The sequence below is a fragment of the Rattus rattus genome, chromosome 5 (assembly GCF_011064425.1).
Source record: "Rattus rattus isolate New Zealand chromosome 5, Rrattus_CSIRO_v1, whole genome shotgun sequence".
NCBI classification, from domain to species: Eukaryota; Metazoa; Chordata; class Mammalia; order Rodentia; family Muridae; genus Rattus; species Rattus rattus.
Genome location: NC_046158.1, coordinates 3,470,386 through 3,493,147, shown reverse-complemented (window position 1 = coordinate 3,493,147; position 22,762 = coordinate 3,470,386). Strand labels below are relative to the sequence as shown.

Below are 22,762 nucleotides of genomic sequence, written 5' to 3'. Positions count from 1 at the left end.
AGGTTCATTTCAAAGGAAGCAGTGGTTGGTGTTGACAAGGACAACATGTGACAAGCACAAGCTAGAGCTACGGGGAATGGGAGTCGTTCATAGTAAACTCAACTAGTGATTAAAGGTTTGTTTCAAGAGTGGAGCATTAAAAGATAAGATTGTGTGAGTCTGTATAGGAAGGGGATGCGGTGCGGTGTCAGCCTATATCTGCCAGGGCGCTGTGTCAAATATCTTTTCCTCAGTTGCGTCCCACTGGACCTGAAGCTTCCTGATTGGCTAGGCTGGCTGGCTGATGAACTCTGCTCTGGGTAAGGATGGTGGTGGTGGGGTAGGGGTGGTGGGGTAGGGGTGCTGGTGGCGGTGCATGCTTTTGATCCCCCCAACTCAAGAGGCAGAGACAGGTGGTTCTCTAAGTTTTTGTTTTTTTTTTTTTTCTTTTTTTCTTTTTTTCTTTTTTTCGGAGCTGGGGACCAAACCCAGGGCCTTGGGCTTGCTAGGCAAGCGCTCTACCACCGAGCTAAATCCCCAATCAGGTTCTCTAAGTTTGAAGCCAGCCTCCTTTATGGATCAAGTTCAGGACAACTGGGGTTACACAGAGAAACCCTGTCTTGAAAAAAAAAACAGAATGAATAAATGAAAATAAATAAATTAATTAAGTAAAGTCAAAGAGAATCCTCAAATCCAAGTATACTCCAGTCTCATGTATAAAATGCCGAGCCATTGACCTCTGACCTATGCATAGCCTCCCGTATCCTAAATCTTCTGATTACTCATACCACCCCGCACACCGTAAGAACCACGTGATAGCGTGATAGCTGCTCTCCCCGGTTACCTGGGGAATAAGGACAGGAGTGAAAGTCTGTTCGAGACCAGAAACGGTACAGTTTTCCTCTTCCTCCTCCTCCTCTTCCTCCTCCTCCTCCTCTTCCTCCTCCTCCTCCTCTTCCTCCTCTCCTCCTCCTCCTCCTCCTCCTCCTCCTCTTCTCTCCTCCTCCTCCTCTTCCTCCTCCCTCTTCCTCCTCCTCCCCTCTTCCTCCTCCTCCTCCTCCTCCTCCTCCTCCTACTCCTCCTCCTCCTCTTTCTTCCTCCTCCTCTTTCTCCTCCTCCTTTTCCTCCTCTTCCTCCTCTTCTTTCTCCTCCTCCTCCTCTTTCTCCTCCTCCTCCTCTTTCTCCTCCTCCTCCTCCTTCTTCTTTTTTAAAATTTGAGATAAGTGGCCTCACTGAGGGAAGATATACCTAGCCCTCTTGAGACTCGAGGCCCCAGGGAGTAGGGAGGTCTAGTAGGGTGGGATTGGGGGTGGGGACTTTCTCTTGGAGACAGGGAGGAGGTATGGGATGTAGAGCAGACAGAGGGTGACCCAGAAGGGAGATAATGACTGGACTGTAAAAAATTAATAATAATAATAATAAATTTGAGATAAGATCTCACTCCATAGTCTGGGCTGGCCTGGAAATTTCTGCAGTCCAGGCTGACCTTGAACACAGCCATCCTCCTGCCTCAGTCCCCACCACTGTTGGGATTACAGATGTGAGCCAGCCACCAAGCCTGGCTTCTCTGAAGCTTTTTGATCCACATCAGGGTGAGTCTGAGAATGTGGGACCTGTGGAAGCATACAGCCAGCTGTAAAGCTAAACTACATTTCATGAACCGGCAATGTAGTTCAGCCTGGAAAAGGCCCTGGGTTCTATGACAAACTCCTGCCCCCCTCCTGAAAAGTGAAACCTTCCTTTCTTCTTATTTTTTTGGGTAGAGGGTAAAGTCTTGCTATGTGTAACCCTGGCCTGGAACCCTCTATGTAAATAAGGGTGGCTTTTAAATTGTGGTAATCATGTGCTGAGACCACAGGCATCAGCACAACCCCACACATCTCTCTTTTATTTTCTAAATGTGTCCACTAGAATTTTTTTTTTTTTTTTTTTTTTTTTGGTGGGTGGTCTTGAACTTGCTATGTAGACGAGGTGAACTTTGAACTTTCACTAATACACCAGCTTCCGGACTGAAGACATGTGACTCCTCAGAGGCCTTGCATACTAGAACATTTTAAACGTGACTGTGCGTGTGTGTGTGTGTGTGTGTGTGTGTGTGTGTATGTGCGTGTGTGTGTGTGTGTCTGTGTGTGCACGCGCATGCACACACGCGCGCGTGTGCAGCGTGGACTTCAGAGGACAACTTTCAAGACTTCTTTCTTTGTGGAGCCCAGGGGTGGAACTAAAAGTTCTTATAACTTGGCAACAGGGCCTTTACCTCATTTCTCGAGCCCTGAGCTCAGTTTCTTTTTTTTTTTTTTTTCTTTTTTTTTTCAGAGCTGGGGACCAAACCCAGGGCCTTGCTTGCTAGGCAAGGCTCTACCACTGAGCTAAATCCCAACCCCTGAGCTCAGTTTCTTTTCTTGTTTATGGTCTTACTAAATTTCTCTGAACTTACAATGTAGTCCAGTTCACCCTCGGATCTGTAATCGTCTTGCCTGAGACTCTTGGGTTTACAGGTCTGTTGCTGCTAACCTTGGCTAACGTTGCAATTTTTATTTTCCTGGCTACTAGCATCAAAACTGAGCTCCTGCATGCATGTATGTGTTCTACCTCTAATCAAGTCCCCAAGCCTATATTTGTGTTACTGAATGGCCCAGTATAGCTAGTCTTTGCTAGTAGATTCTCCCCTTATTCACTGCCCCCTCCCCCCAGTTTCACCCCCCCTATTACTAGACAGCAGAGAATGACAGTGGGAAGAGAGAGGAAAGGAAAGATCCCTGAATAAAGTCAGGGGTCGAAAAGGGGGCGGTGTTACTGTTAGACTACTTCCTGATGATTAGAGGTGTTGAATTAATTCCTTGTTTGATCTTCCCAGTCAAGATAGCTAACTTCTCCATGTTTCTTTTTGGTGTGTGACTAATTAACAAACCATGGCCAACAGCAACTGACAGCAACCGGCATCCAAGTAAGAATTCACTCAGCCTCTCGGGGCCCTAGCATTTATATACCCTCTGAAAAAGTCCCCAGAATTCCAAAAGTCACAAATTCCCAGAAACTATCTGTAGCTGGCAAAATCACATGCCCGCCAGAGCAGAAGGCGAATCACAGTCAGCGGCTACGGACATTCGGAGGTGGCCCCTTGCGTACCCCACACCTGGGATTACAGATGGTTGTGAGCCGCCATGTGGTTGCTGGGAATTGAACTCAGGACCTCTGGAAGAGCAGTCAGTGCTCTTAACCACTGGGCCATCTCTCCAGGCTCCTGCTGGGAATTTTTAATGAAACTGAAATACCAAATTTGTCTCTACAGTGACTTCTGGTTCATCAGCCATCTTTCTCTCTCTAAAAACATTTCTATTCGTGTGTGTGTGTGTGTGTGTGTGTGTGTGTGTGTGTGTGTGTGTGTGTGTGTGTGTGCGCGCGCGCAGTAGACCAAAGAGGACAGAAGGGTGCATCGGATCTCCTAGAGCTGGAGTTATAGGTGGTTATGAATGCCTGATCTGGGTGTTGAGAACCAACTTCGGTCCTCCAGAAGACCATTAAGTCCCCTTACTCTGAGCCATCTCTTTGGCCCCCCTCTTAGCTGCTCTTACAAAGACTCGGTGATTATTTATAGTGGAGGCACCCAAATAATCCAGAACCCTTAACTGAGTCTTATCTGAAATGTCCCCTTTGGCCATTCTAACTCGTGGGTTAAAACGGGGTGTCACTGATGGTGGAGGTGGCTTTATTGTGCCTGCTACAAGTCTGCCTTTCTTCCCTCTCCAATGGGAAGAGCATCGATGCCTATCTGTTGTGCTTGGTGAGGGTTGAGTGAGAATCCAGGGCTGGGGGCAGAGGGCTGTAGCTCAGTAGACCTAGCCCTTACAAAGCCCTACGTTTGGTTCTCAGCATGGAGTGAACTACACATGTGTAATCTGCACTTGGGAGGTGGAGGCAGGGGCATCAGAAGTTCCATGTTACCTTGTCACCCAGACTGGCCTCTAACTCCCTACGTAGCTCAGGATGACTTTGAACTTCTGACTCTCATCTCTCTCTCCTAGGTGCTGGGATTCCACACCTGTCTACACTACTACATCCCGCTTGACTTATTTGTCTTTGAAACAGGGTCTTGCTGCATAGCCCTAGCTGAGTCTGGTCTCAAATTAACAGCAATCCTGTTTCAGCTCCTCCAGCGCTGAGATTACAGGTATGTGCCTCCACCTCCCGGCTGGGCTGGCTTACCTTAAAGAGGAGATACTAGACGTGGCCATGGCTGGAAAGCAGTAAGGTTGGAGAAGCATAGGAAAGTTATAAAACTACCCAGAATCCCATGCTCCAGGCACTGGGCCTGACATTCCATTGACGTTTTTTGTTTGTGTTTTTCCAGGGCCTAGTTGGGTGGCCTTGGAAAAGCTATATATCCTCCTAGTCCCTCTTTTTTTCTCACCTGCTAATCGGCACAGTAATAAGTGCTTCAGGGTTGGCGTTCAGTCACACAAGCCCAGCCGGCTAACATAGGGCCCAGGGGCAGCTGGGCCTTAGTGTCTTCCGGAAAATGCCTAAGATGCCTGTGGTCCTACATTTTTGTTTTGAGTAACGGAACCTGGGGCCTCCTGCATAGAAACGACACGTTCTCCGACTGAGTTATAGCACCAACTATTTTTCTTATTCACGTTTTCGTTTCTTGAATTTTATTTTTAATTGCCAGGGTATGTGGACTCACTAGGAGAACTCTCCAAAGGTAGCACCCCACAGGTAACCTCGAGGGGAGCCATTCTCTCTCTCTCTCTCCCAGACCTTTTGTTTTGCGTTCACACGAATACACACCCAAGAGGGGTGGTTTACACCTCTTAAACAAAAGGGCTGAAGTGTCTATGCTGTCCACTTGTTACAGAAGGGAAACGTTGTAATGGAACGGAACAATGTGCTACTTCTGGGTGTTTCCCTCTTGATTCGTCACATTCTAACAGGTCGGAACAGGCGGGACCCCAGAAGGTCTGTCCTGAGGCTCTGCAGCTCTGCGGGTGGTGGGGGGCAGGATCCAGGCCCAGTCCCTTTTCTGAGTCCTCCCTTAACTCTGGCCTTCCAGGCCTCAGGTCTGAATTCCCTGCCTTCTAGGGCGCCGAGTCCTCTTCAGAGTCCTCTTTATTCCCCACACCCCTTCGCATTCCCACCTCAGAGCTCTCCCTGGGGTCCCCTCCCAGTCTATTCCGACTTCTTTCAAGGGCCCCTCCCCCACCCGTCGAGGAGGCCCTCTCCATCCTGATCCACTCTCTACGGAGATCGCTCTTGACCGGGAGCCTCTCTCTACGAAGATCCCTCTGAACTGGGACCCCATCTCTATAGATGTATTTGCCACTGGGCGCCCCTCTCCGTCCAGTTCCTTTACTTTTTCCCCATTTGAGCCGCCCTCTCCATTGCAGCCCCTTTGCACCCGGGCTTTCTCCAGGTCCCTTTCCACCTAGGTTCCTTCTCCATCAAGGTCTCTCCCCACCTAGGCCCCTGCTCCATCAATGTCTTTCCATTCAGGTCCCATCTCCACCTAGACTCCTTGCCCATCAAGGCCCCTCTGCACCGCGTCCCCTCTCCAGCCGAGCCTCCTCTCTCTAGGTCCCTCTCTTCCGCAGCCCCTCTGCACCGCGGCCCAGCTCGCTCCCCAAGCTCTCTCCCTCCCTCCCTCTCTCCCTCTTTCTCTCCCTCCCTCCCTCCCCTCCCTCCTGGGACAGGGGCGGCGTAGCAGGGGAGCTGCGGGGCCACCGTGCGGGCGGCGGGCGGGGGCGGCGCGGGAGGCGGAGGCGGCGGCGGCGGGGGGGGAGCCGAGCACGGGCGGGAGGCGGCGGCGAGCCACAGCGCCGAGGCTCCAGAGCGCCGAGGAGCGGGAGGAGGAGGAGGAGGCAGGAGCGCAGAGCGCCGAGCCCCGCGCCGCCGCCGCGCAATCCGCCGCCATCCGCCGCCCCCGCGCCCGGCCGCCGCCCGACCGCCATCGCCCGGGCCCGTCGCGCGCGGACGCAGACCAGGTGGGCCGGGGCCGGGGCCGGGGTTGCGCTTTGTCTCCACGGCGGTGCGCTGCGGCGGGCGCGGGGCTGCGGCCTGGGCGGCCTGCTCGGCGCTCCCCAGCTCGCCATTGTTGTGTCTTGGCGGCCAGGGCGGGAGGACGGCGGGCCGGGCGGGGCCGGGCAAGGCTCGCTGCTGGGATCGAGCCCGAGGGCTCTCCTGCGCCCGGGGACAGCGACGAGGCCGCTGGGGCGGGGGGACTCGGGACCCCGAGGCCGTCCGGAACCGCAGGCCGAGCGCCGCCCCGGCTCGGGTGGGTTCGGTTGCGGGAAGCGGGGAGGTGTTTTCACGGCACCCGGAGCCGCCGCTGAAAATGTTTAATAATAAACAGGATGTCGCTGCTCGGGGCCTGCCAGATTGATTTTTGTTTTTTTGGTTTTTTTTCTTCGTCTACCTTTTAAGAGAGAAATGCAGACCTATTGAGATGGTGGGCCTCTCTGTAGAGGATCTGCCTGCACAAAAGTGGACGCTGCTGCCTTCCTTTCTTTGTAAATATCGTGGGGAGACGGAGCCCACTGTTAGGCAAGAATAGGTGTCGCTGCCCCCTCCCCCCCAGGCAGTGGTGAGCTTGAAGGAGGTGGGAGAAGGGGGGCGCCGATGCTCTCCGGAGTGTGTCATTTGCTAAATGGCTGCCTGGGAGAAACCTTTATAAAAGCTGTCTTTTGCACGATAGTTACATTTCGCCTACGGTGTTTCTCTCCTGGACAGGTTAGCGTGTATTTCGGTGTGTTGTCTGTCAGCATTGTATATCTCATTTGGGTTTTCAGTCTGTCTGTCTGAAACCTCAGCGACCTTTTTCTCGGCAGTACAACTGCAGGGGCTTGCATTGTATCGTAATGTCTGCACCGTCGTGGTGCAAGCTGGGACCTGAGGGGTACAGGCTGTGGAGCGGGATGCTTGCTGCCACCACCTCCAAACCGAGGGACTCCTCAGCCTTCACTGGCAGAGAGGCATGACTTGGCATGCCGTCGTCGGTGCCCTGTAGTCTCTCCGTGCTGTCAACCTAGGACAGAAGGCTGGCCACTTGTGGTGTCATCCATGCTGGGGCATGCCACAGGTGCTGGTCTGAAGTGGCAGCATTGGAGAAGGGATTCAAAACATTGGGTGCTGTAGGACGGCTGGAAGTTCCAGGCCAGCCTGGGCTACGTAGTGAAAACCCAACAAAATACCCACATTCTAAGGACTCGGTCAGTGCTGGGCCTCTGTGGGGAGTAAGCACCGGAAGGCGTGTGTAGCCTTCGTTAGAGCAGGGTTTTGTCTATAGGGTAGCTGGCTTTGCGTGGACTGGAACCGTACAGGATGGATGGGAGAGGCAGGAACTCGCGAGTCTTGACTTTGGAAGGTAACTGCCCTCCTTGGGGATGGGCAGGTAATTGTTTGGGGAGCCTTTAGCTTGTTCAGGCAAGTGTGCCTCTCGGAGCCCTGTTCAGTTTCTCTTGAGTGACTCTATCCGAGTCTCTGAGCCCCAGCTCTTGCATCTATAAAATGGGACTAATAAGACTGCCGGTGTATCTCCTGGGAGCCTCAGGTAAGGTTCACAGCAGAGCGTTTCCGGCCTGGGAAGGTGGTAGACTTGTACTTTCTCGTAGGTTTCTTGGTTTTGCTGGTTCCTTTTAATTCCTGACTTTTCCTCCTGTTGTGTGGCTTATGGAATTGGGGACCGCCGCAAATGCCGTGGCCAGCAAATTGTTTGATATTTCATTATCACCCTGTGCCTAAAGCCTGGGCTGCTGCTAATGGGAGACTACAAAAGGGTTTCTGCTAATACACTGGTCTCGCTCTGAGATGACTGAGGCCTAGATTTCCTCTTGGACAACCCTGGGTAACTTGTTGGTCCCCACTTGATAAACAGTGACTTGCAGTCCAGGAGGTAGGGGTGTGTGTGTGTGTGTGTGTGTGTGTGTGTGTGTGTGTGTGTGTGTGTGTGTGTGTTGTGTCGTTTCATTTCCTTTAGCCATTGGCTGAGTTTTAAGGCACTTGCATGTCCCTCCTGGCTTTTATTTGCTTGCCATTCAGCTCATCCTTGCTGTCTGACCTCCCTCCCCCGTCTGGTCCTGGCCACAGGATTTTAATTCCTGGGAGTTCTAGCAGTGCTGATGCTGCCTGTCCATCCCACTCTTCCCTGGTCTGGAGAGGGTGAGGGAAGGGGAAATCCCAGGGCACTTCAGAGTCAAAAGCCTTGGGAGAGTGGAGTTTCTGGAACGGCCGGTCAGAACTGGTTCCTGAGCCTTGGGCTTTGCCCTGCCGCCCTCCATCCTGTTTGAATTTCTGCTCTCTGCCACCCGCCCCCACCCCGTCCCTTTTTCTCAGATTATTTTATTGTATTTTAAAGCTCCCCCCACCCCCCTCACCTCACACAGAATACCAGCTCACAGCTAATGGCTGTGGGTTGGCTCCATCTCTCATTGTTCTAGCGTTTAAGATTGATCATTTCAAAGGGGTTAGTTTTATTTCAAACCAGAATAGGCTGGGAGGGCCAGTGCATGTATTTCTAAATTCCATAATGAGACTCCTCTGCTGTCAAATGTTGGGATCGAGTTACAGGCCAGCAGGTATTAATAGGGCCTGTCCATAGCAGGTCTTAAAACAGTACATTTTTTTTCTCTTGGGAAAAAAAAAAAAAGGGAAAGAAAGAACATTGCCAGCAGACATCCGTTGGGCTCTGTGCTGTGAGCCTTGTTTTGTTTGCTTTTGAAACGAGTATAGTATACAGAGGCAGGGCTAAGTGAGTTTAAGGCGTTTTTCGAATTATACTCGATTATATTTATCGAGTCTGCGTCTCCGCCTGTGTCCGATGGTACTCCAGTGGTGGTCTCAGGGCAACCTGTGGGAGTTGGCCCTGTCTTTCTGCCCTGTGGTTCCTCAGGATCAAACTCAGGTTGTCCGGCTTGGCCGCAGTCACCCTTACTGCTGAGCCATCTCTCGGCCTTCAGTCTTTCTTACTTGGATTTGGATAGACCTGGGCACGTTGGGATGGGGCTAGAGAGGGCTAGTGGTGCTGGGAGCCGTGGAGAGAGATAGGTGGACAGCCTCCTGGAGCTGGGGACATGGGGACATTGTTTACCACAAGCCTTTGGGTTTCACAGGGACCCTTTGTCATCCTCACCTGGGAGCTGGCAGGCCTGGGTCTCTGCACAGGTGACACTGCTGTTTACACAGGCGGGCCTGAGGGGAATCTGTGCTCCAGAAGGGTGTTTGCCTTGGTGACTTGTTTGAGCTTTGTTTTCCGCTGTACTTTCCCCCCCTTCTACTATAATCTTTCCAGAACATTGTGGATTGTGTAGCGACGCTCTTGTGGGGTTTCTCATGGCAGAAGGAGGTGGCCATGCCGGGTGAAGTCCACTGGCAGGGGCTGTGGTCTGGCCTGTTTGCCTTTGTGTGTCTCCCTCTAGCCAGCCTAGGTCCTTTATCCCTTCTCTCTGACCATTGGCTTCTTCCTCTTTGGCTCTGGGAGGAGCTGATACTCCGGTGGTCACAGGGCTTTCCCCGCCATTGTGCAAGGTCCTATAAAATAACGTTACCCCTAGTAAAAGTGATCCTTGAAAAAATTATTAGGAGACACTGACAAGGATTACTAAGAAAAGACAGATACAATTAATTACCTACCCCACCTGCTAGACTGGAGAGGCCTGCCCTGAGCGCGCTGGCGTCTTTACAACTGGAACATTCTACATGCATGCACTGTGCACCGGGGACAACCTGGTTGTCCTCGTGAATGTTGCGTTTCATGTATCTGCTGATTTATTTATTCTTGCAATTTGCCAGGCATTTCGGTGGTTGTTACCCGTCTTTCCCCTCTCTTACGACTTTTCTGTCTTGGTTTTTATTTCTGATTATCTTCCTTCCTGCAGTGGAATTCCTAAGGTTGAAGGGTGTGAGGCCTATTCTGTTTTTCTCTTTCGAAGTTTTCTTTTTTTGAGACAGGGTTTCTCAGTGCGGCCCCGGCTGCCCTGGAACTCGCTCCGTAGACCATCTCTGGCCTCGAACTCATAGATAATGTCTGCCTCTGCCTCCCCAGTGCTGGGATTGACGATGCTCATCACCACGATGAGCTCCTAAGTTTCCAGTCCTGTCCGTTACCTTCCTCTCTCATGGTGAGCATGAGATGGCTTCCGTCGTGAACCACCAGGTTCTGTCTGGGTCAGGGTCTTTTTATTTTTTTAGATTTATTTTTATTATTTTAGTGTTTATCTTTGTGCATGTGGGAACGGGACTTCGGTGCCAGAAGGGTGCTGGACGCATTGGGGCTGGAATTACGGGTGATTGTTAGCCTGATGTGCCCGCTAGGAGCCAAGAAAATAACAGATTGATCTTAGTGCCTTTCTGTCTCCCCAGTCCCTGGTTCAAGGTTTTCATCACATGCTGGACTGAGTGTAGAAAGGTGCTTGTCCCAAACCCCCAGGCTTCTGGAGGGGGAGGGGGGTGTGAGTACTTGGCAGGAAGCTCCCCCCCAAGAGAGGCATTGGGGGGAATGTCCCAAACTGTCATTACTTCTTTTTTTGATGTGTGCAGATCAAAGGTGAGAGCCACCCCCCAGCTAGAGGGTGGGTGGTGGTTTCTTTTTGAGACGGACTCTCTCTCTGGAGCCTTCCTTCCATGGGGCCTGCAATACACTTTGTAGACCAGACTGGCCTCATACTCAGAGATCGGCCTGTTTCTGCCTCTTGGGTGCTGGGATTGAAGTGCTCTGGTCTGGTTTATAAGCCAGGGTGGCTTTGCCTTGGCAATCCTGCCTTTACTTCCCAAGGAGCAAGGTCACAGTGTGTGCTGCAGCCTCGGTCCTGCTTTTCTTCGCTCCTTGTTCACAATTTGTAAAGTTTTAAAAATACCCTTTACTTTAATTTCTGTGTGTATGTGTACCGTGTCCCTGCACGTGTGCATGTGTGCATGCATGCTTGTGGGGGTTTGAGGTTACATTTCACGTCTTGCTGGCTCACTCTTCCCCCTCACATGAGACCCGGTCTCACTCGAACCCAGAACTCACTGCTCCGGCTAGTCAGTGTAGTTAGGAACGCAGCCTTCTGTCTCTCGGGTGCACTGGGTTGCAGGGTGCCCACCTGACCTTAATGGGGTGCTGGGCATTTGAACTCTGAGCGTCAGGCCTATACACGGGTGCTTTACGCACAGAACTGTCTCCCCGACCCCTACAATGATTTTTACTGTGGTAAAAATGTGTTGTTTGTAAGGTTCCAGCTCAGTGGAGTGGGGCATACACTCATTACCAACCATCTTCAGGTGGCATCATCCTCCCACACTGAAAGGCCGTCCGTTAAAGATTTAGTCTTCCAGCCTCAGGCAGCCTCCTGTCACCAGTCAGTTTCGTTGAGTTTGACGGTTCTGGGTCCCTTGTATAAGCAGAATGACCCACCGTTCATTGTCTTGTTACTGGCTCACTTCATGGTGTGGTAGGTTGCCGGACATCCTGAGGCAGAGGCAGGAGGATCAAGAATTTGAGGATAGTCTAGGCTGCAGAGCCAGACCTTATCTTTTTTTTTTTTTTTTTTTTTTTTTTTGGGCTGGGGGCCCGAACCCAGGGCCTTTCGCTTCCTAACCAAGCGCTCTCCCACTGAGCTAAATCCCCACCCCTGACCTTATCTTAAAAGCAAACAGGACGGGGGCTGATGGCTCAGCAGGTAAAGGCGCATGTCACGTGACCATGCCAGCCCAATGGATGGCCTTGGAACTCAGGTAAAGCAGGAGAAAACCGGACCTCAGTAGTTGCCCTCTGACCCCACACACACAAGAGGTGACGGTCCTGCCACATCTACTCCCCATCCCGTGTGCATACACTGTTTTTGCATGTGCGCGCGTACTGTATTTTCTTCACCCTTCCGTCCGTCCATCCGTCCGTGTCCGTCTGTCTGTCCATCCGTCCATGGATGACAGCTAGTAAGCACAGCTGTTTTTAGTCTGTGGGACTTGTTTACGCCAGTATGAGCTGTTGTTCCCTGTGTCATTGTGCTCCCAGGTCACCTGTAAGAGGAGGTCTCACTAGAGGCCACCAGCATCAGCTTTACCCTGCCTGGAGTTTGTGGCAGAACTGAAATAAGCACTCCTCTGGAAGCAGCACGCCGAGGCCTGGGGTGATAAACACGGCTCTTACATTGAAATCAGAAACTGCAGATCCCTGGAGAGCGCCCATGCTTTTCAGGGTACCGAGGCCTTTTTGAATATGGACATTCTGTAAGTGCCCAACCTCCCAGCATGCCTTGGGTCATGCTTTTGTACAGATGAAGGGGTGGAAGAAGGGCTGTGGCCAGCGCCCTTACCCAGGTCCCTTTGTGTTCTCCAGAGCCTTTTTGGGCAGGTGGTGTTTACAGACAGCCCAGAGCTTAAAGAACAGCTCTGTTCCCACAAGGACAGAAAATACAGGCCTGTCTGGGAGGGGCCAGATCCCTCCTGCCTGGGTGACCTGTCTGTGGGACTGAGTGGGCTCAGTGTTTAGAAGTCATTAGGGAGAGCAGGGGGTTGTTTTGAGACACAATGCGACTTTTTCTGGTGTTTGTTTTTCCGGCAAATTAATTTAAAAAGTACATATGCATATATACAATACCGGTTTACACACAAGAAGAAAAGGGGGGCGCCAAGAGGAGTACAAGCGAGCCCCCCCCCCAGCTCCCCCGCCTCCCGGGAGGAAGCAGTGTTTACACTTCGCCGTGTTTATCCTACCAGACTCAGTATGCGGGTAAATGTAGGCTTAAAGGGCTTAGGGAAAGGCTGTTTGAGAAAACAGACCCCGGGGGTGTGGGAGCTGGGGTGCAGCTGGGGGGCTGGGGTGCAGTTTAGAAGCAGAACACACACAAGGTCTTGGATTTGGATCCAGCACAGAAAAACAAACAAATCAACCATGTCTGTATCACAGGGTGCGTTTTCAAACATACTGAATGTTTCTTATTAATCGATACAGATAGGACTTATTCTTAATATTTTAGATATTGTGCTTATTAGTTTTTGAGAAAGCACAAATGTATAGAAACAAAACAAAATAGCTCAACCATCTATACATAGCTCGGCCCCATGGCCCAGATAGTCCCAGTAGACTTACTTGTTTCTCGCTGGCTGGCCTGGGAATGGCTTTGTATACAGGTTACCTTCAGCTCCGAGGAGTCCACCTCCCTCCACCTCCTGAGTGCTGGGATTAAAGGCATGAGCCACCATGCCCAGCTTAATATACACAGGCGTGGTGGTGCGAACCTTTAATCTCAGCACCCGGCAGGCAAAAAGTAAAAGTCTTAAAAAAAAACAACAAAAAAACTTTATTTACAATTGTAAACTATGTCCTGGAGAGAAAAGCAAGACCAAGATGGGTAGCACACAGTGTAATCTTGGTACTTGGGAGGTGGAGGCAGGAGGATTACCTAGTCAAGCACGGTAGCTCACACCTTGGACCACCAGCGTTGGGGAGGCAGGTGGATCTCTTGAGTTCCAGGCCAGGCGCGGCTACGTAGTGAGATCCTGTCTCAGAAACTGTGTGCCCGAGCGATCCGTGCCGTGGTGCGTGTGTGTGTGTGTGTGTGTGTGTGTGTGTGTGTGTGTGTGTGTCAGTCAGAGGACGGCTTTCCCTCAGAAGTGTGAAGTGCGTTAGGTAGACTGTAAGGGCACTTGCAGACTCTGCTGCTGCTTTTCTTTTTGTGTGTAAACCGGAGCTGTGAGGGCGTGCTCCCCGTGCGAGGCCTTTCTCTCGGAGGTTAGAGGTCGTGACCTGCAGGTCGGTGTGTCAGAGCTGATTTGCTGATAGGTATCTGTAGTGCAGGGCTATGGCGGGAGCTGCTCTGGTCTGTCAGGTGAGGGCCCGTAGACAGTGTAGTGGGACACACGGCCAGCTTGCTTTTGTTATGGGCTAAAGAGATGGTCCTTGACGTTAACTTCGCCCTTCCTTACTGGCGCCTGGTGCAGGCAGTGCAGAGACTGCCTCCCTTTGGCCTTCCATGGTGTGCAGTTGAAGCTCCTATAATGGCTGTTGCATAGATTTCCCCCAACTCCTTTCTAATAACTATTATTAACATTATTATAAAATTATTAAAGTTATTATTAAAATGTGTATGTGTGTGCGGGTAGGCATGCATGCCGCTGCGCATGTGTGGAGGTCAGCGGAAACTTAAGGGAGGTGGCTCCTTCCTCCCGGATAGAGTCCAGGGATTGAACTTGACTTGTCAGGTTTGGCAGCAAATGCCTTTACTTGCCGAGCCATCCCACTGGCCTCTTGTTTTTTAAAAAAAATCTTCTTTTTTTATGTGTGTGTGTGTTGTGTAGGGTGGCTGAGGATGCTCTTGGCTTGGCTGCGGCTTTACAACTCCTAAAGAGTGACTGAGAAAGAGAGTAGCAGGAGAGGCTTGGGGTGTGGTTGTCAGGCATCTGCGAAGGGCTACAGCATGCCCAGAGGAGGTAGTTCACACTTGAGCGCCGCCATCCCCACCCCCCACCCCACCCACCCCCCTTGTGTATGTGAACCCAAATCTAGGCATTTACTGGAAGAGAGTCATGGCTGCCACCCTGCCTGCCGCCCTCTGCGGTGACCTGCTTTGGGGTCCACTGTCTTCAAGTCCATAGGTTCTAACACTGAGCTGGTGACCTGGGGCCAGCTACTTAAATCTTTTTCCCCATGTTCTGCCTGCTTGCAGAACGCTGTAGCTGCGTTAGACCTTCATAGAATGGAGGAGACTTGAAAGGTCGTGTACTTAAACGTTTATAAGGTACCTGGCACGAGGCAAGCAGGCTCTCAATAAACAGGAGAGCTATTAATGGCCCTGAACTCAGCACTCAAGGAGGGCCTAGGGGTTTGGAGTAGGCAGGCTGTACACTTGGGACTCGTTTGTTTACTAGATGCTGAGGCTTCTAATTGCACTAAACTCGGCTGCAGACCCAGATCCAACAGCCCTGCCTTTTCCTCTAGCAGCTCTGACCCCTGAACCAACATTGGCTTTCCTGGGAAGCAGGTGCCCTGGGCTCTCTCCACCGTTCCCACCTCTACGATCTCCACCGCCATCTTCTTTTCCACCCAGTAAGGGTGTCAAACGCTGGCTGGTGCCCTTTACGGAGTCTCTTCTCTGGGGGAGGGAATGAAGGCTGGGGGGGCTTTGGCTGTGCAGAGGCTCTGCCCCTAGCTGGCCACAGTTCTGATTCGGTTTCCAGCAAGGAGAAGCTTTCTTCTTAGCCCCCTCATCTACCTGCCGGAGGACTGAACACATGATCCCTTAGTTCCTGGAGACTTAGTTTCTTTAGCTGCTTGGTCTGGATGCAGCCTGTCTCACGACACCAACTGCCCCATCTCACCGTTGTGCATGTTGACACAATTCCCAGACGTACTGGTACAGAGTGGGGAACCTGGTCAAACAGCAATGGTATATGTCACTGAGGCGCCCCCTGCCCGCCCCAAAGCAAGGAAGGCACCAGTGAACATCCAGACTTGTGACAAAGATGTGCAGCCTAAACACAGGAGGTAGAAAATGGAGCCATGGCTCCTCCCCGCTGGCCCTCTCTTCCATCCAGAGGACTACTGTCCTGGGAACAGGCCCCAGCGAGGCTGCTCCAGCTACCACAAGAACCCTGAACCTGTGACACCCAGCGTGCTTCTGCCTGCCTTCGTTTCATGTAAAAGACCTGTGGGATGCGCCTCCCTCGGGAAGAGCCCACTGTGCATCTTGGCACATCCTGGATGAATCATGGTGCTGGGCTGGCCAAGTTCACGGGGAAGAAAGACTAGATTTAATTAGCTGGTGAATTCTGCTCTCCTGAGGTGTCAGGGCTCACCATTTGATGCTGACATTCAAGGCCCAAAAGAGGTGGGTCAAAGTGAACCAAGTCGCCGAGATTTGGACTGGTTAGGATAAGATTTTTATAGGCGCAGAGAGGTGTGGTGGGCAGTTCTGTTTGCGTGATGAATGTCTGTGGGTGCGTGCTGTGCTTTATTTTGTTTTATTTTTATTTTTTTAATTTTTGGTTTTTTGAAGTAGGGTTTCTCTATGTGGCCCTGCCTCAAAGTCAGACCTGCCTCTGCCTCCCCAGTGCTGGGATTAAAGGTGCCACCACACCTAGCTGTGATTTTTTTTTTTTTCGGAGCTGAGGACCGAACCCAGGGCCTTCCTCTTGCTAGGCAAGCGCTCTACCACTGAGCTAAATCCCCACCCCCCCTTTTTTAATATTTACTTTTTTCTATGAGTATGACTTCACTTGCCTGCATGTGTGTACCACATGAATGCAGTACCCAAAAAGGTCAGAAGAGGGTGTTGGGTTCTCCTGGGGCTGGTCTTATAAAAAGCTGCCTTGTGGGTGCTGGGAATCAAACTTAGGTCCTCTGCAATCTCTCTCTCTCTCTTTTTTTTTTGGTTCTTTTTTTCGGAGCTGGGGACCGAACTCAGGGCCTTGTGCTTCCTAGGCAAGTGCTCTACCATTGAGCTAAATCCCCAACCCCTAAAATGTTTTGAAATCTCTCTCTTTTTTTTTTTAAACTTAGGTCCTCTGAAGGAGCAGCCAGTGCTCTTAACCGCTACGCTATCTCTCCATCTGGCTGTGATATTTCTTATGAATAAGCAGATGAGGTATCTGCAGGCTCATAGTTTGCTTTCTTTCAGTTCTCTCCTGCCTTGTCCCCTCTGACCACCATCTTGTCTGATGGGGGCCCAGTGGCCACCACTGCCCTGCCTTTTCTCTAAGACAGTGGGGAAGAAATAGAGTGTGAATTTCCTGTAGAACTCTTCCTGAGACCAACTCAGCCCTTTATCTTTAGAATTCAACCTTTATTTTCCTCAGAGAGAAGCCAGGCCTTGGGAGGTGGGGGTGGGGGGGGCTGGTTCCTGGTGAGCATCTTTGTAAACAGTCCTCTGGAGAGGTATGTGGCTCTGAAGTAGGGAGGGAGGGGGAGCACCATCTTGGCTGTGAAAACTACAACCCCCAGAATTCTTTGTGGGTGAAGGTATTGCACCAGCCTGGTAGGTGAGGCCTCACCCAAGTCAGAGGGACTCTCAGAATAGCCTCTTGGGGGAAGGAGTCTCCTTGGGGATTTAAAAAATATTTAAGTCTCATTGTGAAACCTGGGCGGGGTTCAAACTCAAAGTAGATTATGGGTCCAGGCCTCTACCTCTGAGCCCCTGGGGCTTCTCTGGAGGCCACTATTGCTAGCTTCTGCCTCCTTCAGCAGGCCAAGGTGCAGAAAGAGAAAGTGGGTATTGCTTCGTTTTGAGTGGACTATGCTTTTTATCATCCCCAGAGCAATGGGGTTTTGCCCGGCCATTCTCCTGCCTTCCAGTTCTTTGAATGCAAACTAAGAAATGTGGTTTGAAGAAATGTCAGGTGGTATACATGTACTGGTCCAAGTGGATGCCGTGTGGTGGCTGATTGCTCCTGTCAGGTGGCCCAGGGAGTGGAGGTGCTTGCCTCTAGGCACAGTGTTGGACTGAGTGAAATCCCAGGATCCACAGGATAGATGGATGGATGAGTTGGTGGGTGGATGGGTGAGTGGATGAGTGAGTGAGTGAGTGAACGGATGGATGGATGGGTGGATGGGTGGATGGGTGAATGGGTGGATGGATGGGTGAGTGAGTGGACGGATGGGTGGGTGGATGTGGTCCTGACCCCCCCACACTCACACACACATACTCACACACTTATACAACACACACTTACACACACACCCCCACACTCACACACACATACTAACACACACATACTCACACACACACACACACACTCATACACACACATACACACCATACCCCTCCCACAGTCACTCTCACACACTTACACATACACACTCATATACATACACACTTACACTCTCTCTCACACACATATACTCACACACACACATACATACTACACACATACACACACACAATAACAAATAAAAATTATGGTTTTTGAGACAGGGTTTCACTGTGTATATATCCTGGTTGGTCTGAAACTCTGTGTAGACCAGGCTAGCCAGGAATTTCGAGGTGCTCCTACACATGGTATATGCTACCGTCAGGTTTTTTGTTTTGTTTTGTTTTGTTTTTAAATTAAGTCACAAAACCTTTGTTGCTCTTGCCTCTGGGGATTGAACCTAGGTCTGGTGACCTGAATGGTAGATGAGGGACCCACCCCCAGCCACGCCCTAGCCCTGGCTGCAGCTTTTGTTCTACAGATGTAGAAAGTTACAAATTATCCTTCAACAGGAGTCCTAGTAATAGCCGATGGTCCTTGGAGAATAGTGGTCAGGGGTCAGCAGGTAAAGGCTCTTCCAGAAAGTGAGCCAAGGAGTGCTGCAGACCGGCTGGGCGGGATCAGCCTGATCTTGGCAACACAGGCCCCACTGATAAAAGCACGACCCTTATGGGGGGTGGAGAGGGCAACTCAGAGCTGGCCGCACTGTGGACGGTTGTGGTCATTCCTAGTGGCCCATGGTTGTCTTGTCTAGCATGTCCTCAGTGGATCTGTGTGTTGGATTGACCGGGGCTCATGATTTTCAGTTTCCTGACTCCGGTGCCTGAGACGGGACCTCCGCAAGAGCCACAAGTGGTTGTAGCCACTGAGCCACCTCCCCAGTGCCTCTTCCTGACCTTTTGGTGACCTTTTGGATTTCTTTGCTTGACACAGTTCATCCTGTCTGGGATTTTACTGTCTGAAGTCACAGCATGCCCTCCAAGTTCACATGTATTTTTGTTGTTAGTAATGTCCTGGCCCGATTTGTGGTATTTTCTAGGTCTTCTACCGGCCTTGATTTTGTTTAGTTTTAGATGATGGGTTTCGCTTTTTGTATGTGGGCGTGGCTCCAGGAGTCCAGAAGACAGTCAGTCTCTGGGTGTCCTGGCACGCGGGTGGCTGCGAGCTGCCTGCTGTGGATGCTGGCAACCAGGTTCTGGTCTTACCTGCAGAATTGTCTTTCCAGAGCGCCTCCCCGTTGCACTGGTTTCTGAGAAAGGGGCTGCTGCATAGGTCAGGCAGGCCCTCCCGGTCACCTACTGAGTCCAGAGTTACAGGTTACAGGGGTGGTTAACATTCCAGGTTGTTTAAGTTCTCCATTTCAAAATCCGTTTTGGTTTGTTTTGTTGAAAGGAGGTGTCTGTCCCGTATAGCCCTCTGTGGCATGAAACATTATGCAAACCAGGGAGGCCTTGAACTTGGAGTGGGCTTTTCAAAGGGTGTGAGTTCCTCATTGATTCAAGGGTTTTTAGCAGCTGGGGGTGGAACTCAGTGGTCAAGGGCTTGTCTGACATGTGTCGCCTGAGCACCATCCATCCTGCTGCCCCCACCATCCATCCTGCACTCCCCCACCATCATCCTGCTCCCCCACCATCATCCTGCTCCCCCCACCATCATCCTGCTCCCCCCACCATCCATCCTGCTTCCCCCACCATCCATCCTGCTGCCCCCTCCATCCATCCTGCTGCCCCCCATCCATCATCCTGCTCCCCCCATCCACCATCCATCCTGCCCCCCTCCATCCATCCTGCTGCCCCCACCATCATCCTGCTCCCCCCCCATCCATCCATCCATCCTGTTCCTCCTCACCCCCAAAACCAAGTTTTCAGACTTACTGAGACTTTTCTTCAGTCTTTTCTTTCCTTATTTAGACCAGGCCTTGCTGCATCCGTAGCACAAGCTAGCTTGGAACTAATAGGACCCTGCTGCCTCATTCCCCTTGAGTAGTGCTATGGTGGTAGGCACAGACCGCCATACCTGGCTTCTGTTTTCATGGTTTTAGGCTCTGTGGACAGGGTTTGTTTGTTTCTCTGGGTTTTGGACTTTCCCCTCAAGGCTGATACAAACTCCTTTCTGAAGTTTCTGCCCCGAGGAGCTGGTGTCTTCCTTCCACCTATTTGAGTGAGCTTTGAGCACCAAGCTGTGGAAATGTGTGTATGCTTTTGTGTTTGTGACTTTCGTCTTAAAATGGCTCTGCGTATCTGCAGTCACGTCAGGTACACTCTTTTGTCTGTGGCTCGTCCCCGACCTTTACAGAGGAGCTCTCTGCTTGTCGCTCCATCGTGGGCTTCAGCCACGCGTCCTTGAGTTCATTTGTTCTCACTGCTGAGCAGTGAATAGTGCTTACCCACTGTAGGGGTGACGGGCACCTGGCCTACTTCCGTTTAGATCACGCGGAGGCATCAACAGTCTCGGGTCTTCTGTGTTGGAGCCTGTGTGTTCTGTCAGTCACAGGCGGGTGTGGCTTGATGAGCAGCACCAGCGGTGCCCAGAGCTGCAGGGCCCCACGGGCTCGCCATCGTGGTCCTGAGAGGGTGTAGTTTCTGCCTAAACTGATCTCCAGATTCGTGTAACTCCAGGAACAAGCCCGGCAGCCTCTTCTTGTTGGCATTTGTTTGTTTAGAAATATACAAAACGATTCCTTAAATTTCTTTGAAAGTGCAAAAAGCCAAAAACAGTGAGGGCATTCCTGAAGGGCAGAGCTGAGGGGCTGTCCCACCAGGTGTGAGGATGCCATGGAAGCCACAGTAATGGAGGTAGTGATGTTCGGGCAGAAGGGACAGCCAGGGAGCTGAAGGACAAGGATGCCTATCCGTCTCTGCCTCACGCTGACGAGCTTCCGGTCGCTGTTAACTCATACCTGTGCTAAGTTACGTAATAAGGACAAAGGTTTATTTTGGTCCACAGTTCTGCAGCTTCCCGTCCATGGCTGGTTGGCTCTGTGACAGAGGAGCACGTGTTGAGGGGAGCATGTGATGCTCAACTCATTACTAACCAGGGAGTAACAAGGCAGGAAAGCCAGGCGGTGGCGCAGGCCTTTAGTCAGGAGGCAGAGGCAGACTGTTCTCTGTGAGTTCAAGGCCAGCCTGGTGTACGAAGCCAGTATCACCAGGACAGCCTCAAAAGAAGGGGGACGGGGGAAACTGGGCTTCCACTGTCCCTTTTAAGGGCATTGGCTACTCTGAGCTGAAGACCAGCTACTAAGCCCTACTTAAAGGTTTTAGCATCTCCCTCAGTGGGGGAGGGGGGAGTCTAGGCTTTGACTTGTGACCTTTAGTGGCTTTTGCCATCAATAGTGTCACACCTTGGAGCCTCTGTCCTGGTCTTGGCTGGGCTCTTCCCCTACAGCACTGCTGTCTTTTCAGGTGACTTATGACTGTCATTTTGGGACCTGTTTGATTGTCTCTTTGAGCCCTTATTTTCCTGTTCCTATGGGTGGGTGTCATTTTTCTGAAATGAGGCATTGAAAGGCAGCCTCTGCTTAAACAATGGTGATGTTTTTCACCGAGTGAAGTTAAGTCCGGAAGCAGTCAGCATTGGGATTCGCTGGTCCAGTGGTTCTGTTCCTCAGGGCTCCAAGGTCTTATTTATCACTGAAAACTGGGTACTGAGTTAGCCATGGGGGTTGGCTGCCTTGTTTGATAAGAGGATGGGGCCTCAGCACCATCTGAGGGGTGGAGGAACCTATGAGTCCTCGCTTATGAGTCTGAGAGGCGTTTTTCTTCTCACACATTTTCATAACGCCTGCTGGACGCTGGAGTCTAGCTCTGTGTTAGTGACCTCACTGCGTTGCAACAAAAGCAACAGGGTGCGTTTATTTTGGCCCCAGTTAAAGAGTGATGTGTTACAGCAGCAAGGCAGGCATTGTGGTAGAGCGTGAAGTCACGGCTCATTGTAACCAGGAAGAAGAGCGAGCATGAGATGAATCCTGCTGTTAAGTTCTTTAGTCTGGGACCCTGGGCCCCGAGGGATGCTGCCGCCCTAATCTAGAAGCTCCCTTGGACACGCCCTGAGGCTGGTCTCCATGGTGACTCTCACCGGAAACTGTGGAGGGTTGGGAGTCATTGCTTCCTTTCATTCTAAGGGGGCCCTTCTGGGATGGAGGCAGACTGTGAGAAAACGTGACCGTTCTTGCCTGTTCTAGTGTCTTTCTGTGTCTTGGTAATCCGGTTTCTCAACTCTGGGAATTTTTCTTGTATTTTTAATTTTATGATTTAATTTTATGATTTCTTATATTCCTGAAGAAGTGGTGGTGGGAGGAGGGAGATTGGGTGTGTGTGTGTGTGTGTGTGTGTGTGTGTGTGTGTGTGTGTGTGTGTGTGTGTGTCTGCCTGTGTGTGTGTGTGTGTCTGCCTGCCTGCCTGCCTGCCTGCCTGCCTGCCTGCTGGAGCATACTTCTGTCTGGCTGGGATATGCAGAGAGGACACAGGGTGTGGTGGACCCTCCTAGTTTCTTGTTTAGCTTCCTTTTTTGCTTTTTCCTTTCCCGTCTCCGTGCCCTTTGACCTCTCTTAGCCAGTGTACTCAGTAGGGAGTCTTGGACCTGTTCAATTTAGAGGCAGCCACCACTTCCTGGCACCATCCCAGGGTGTTTCCTCTGAGTTACAGGACAGTCCCCTCCACAGCCCTCATCTTGTAGCATGTCGGTCTGCTGCCACCAAAATCGCCCCTGGGTTTCGGGTTCTTTCTTCATCCTCACCTGAGAGGGCTCTAGAAGAGTATGTGTCCTTCAGCAGAACACCCCTGGGTGTCCAGATCATTGCTCTGAGTCCAGCCGATGGGACCAATGGCCCTTTGAGATGAACGCACACGTGTGTGACTGTTTGGGGCACTAGTCTCTCCCTGGTGTCTCTGCGGCACTGCCCCTCTGTCCGTCATGGCTCTGACTTTGAGGACATCTCCTGTTGTTGAGCATTGAGACACAGCCTCCTTACAATGCCTTCCCAGCCCTCCCAGCCCAGTGTGGCGTGGCATTGATGCCTTCTGTGGTGTGGGGCTCCGTGCTCATCTGGGGGTTGGCATGACACCTGGCAGTGGCCGTGAATGGCTGTCTGTCCCCTCCCTGCTCCTGGCTCCTCTCACCTCTG

The 22,762-nt window shown here is 51.5% G+C and overlaps 1 protein-coding gene across 1 annotated transcript in view; it reads left to right on the top strand.

Moving 5' to 3' along the window:
- The first annotated feature begins 5,901 nt into the window (after nucleotides 1-5,901).
- Prrc2b (proline rich coiled-coil 2B) overlaps nucleotides 5,902-22,762 on the top strand; it is an 83,565-nt gene continuing 66,704 nt past the window's right edge. The window contains 1 exon segment of the mRNA XM_032902796.1: nucleotides 5,902-5,960. The gene's annotated coding sequence lies outside the window, so the exon portion shown is untranslated.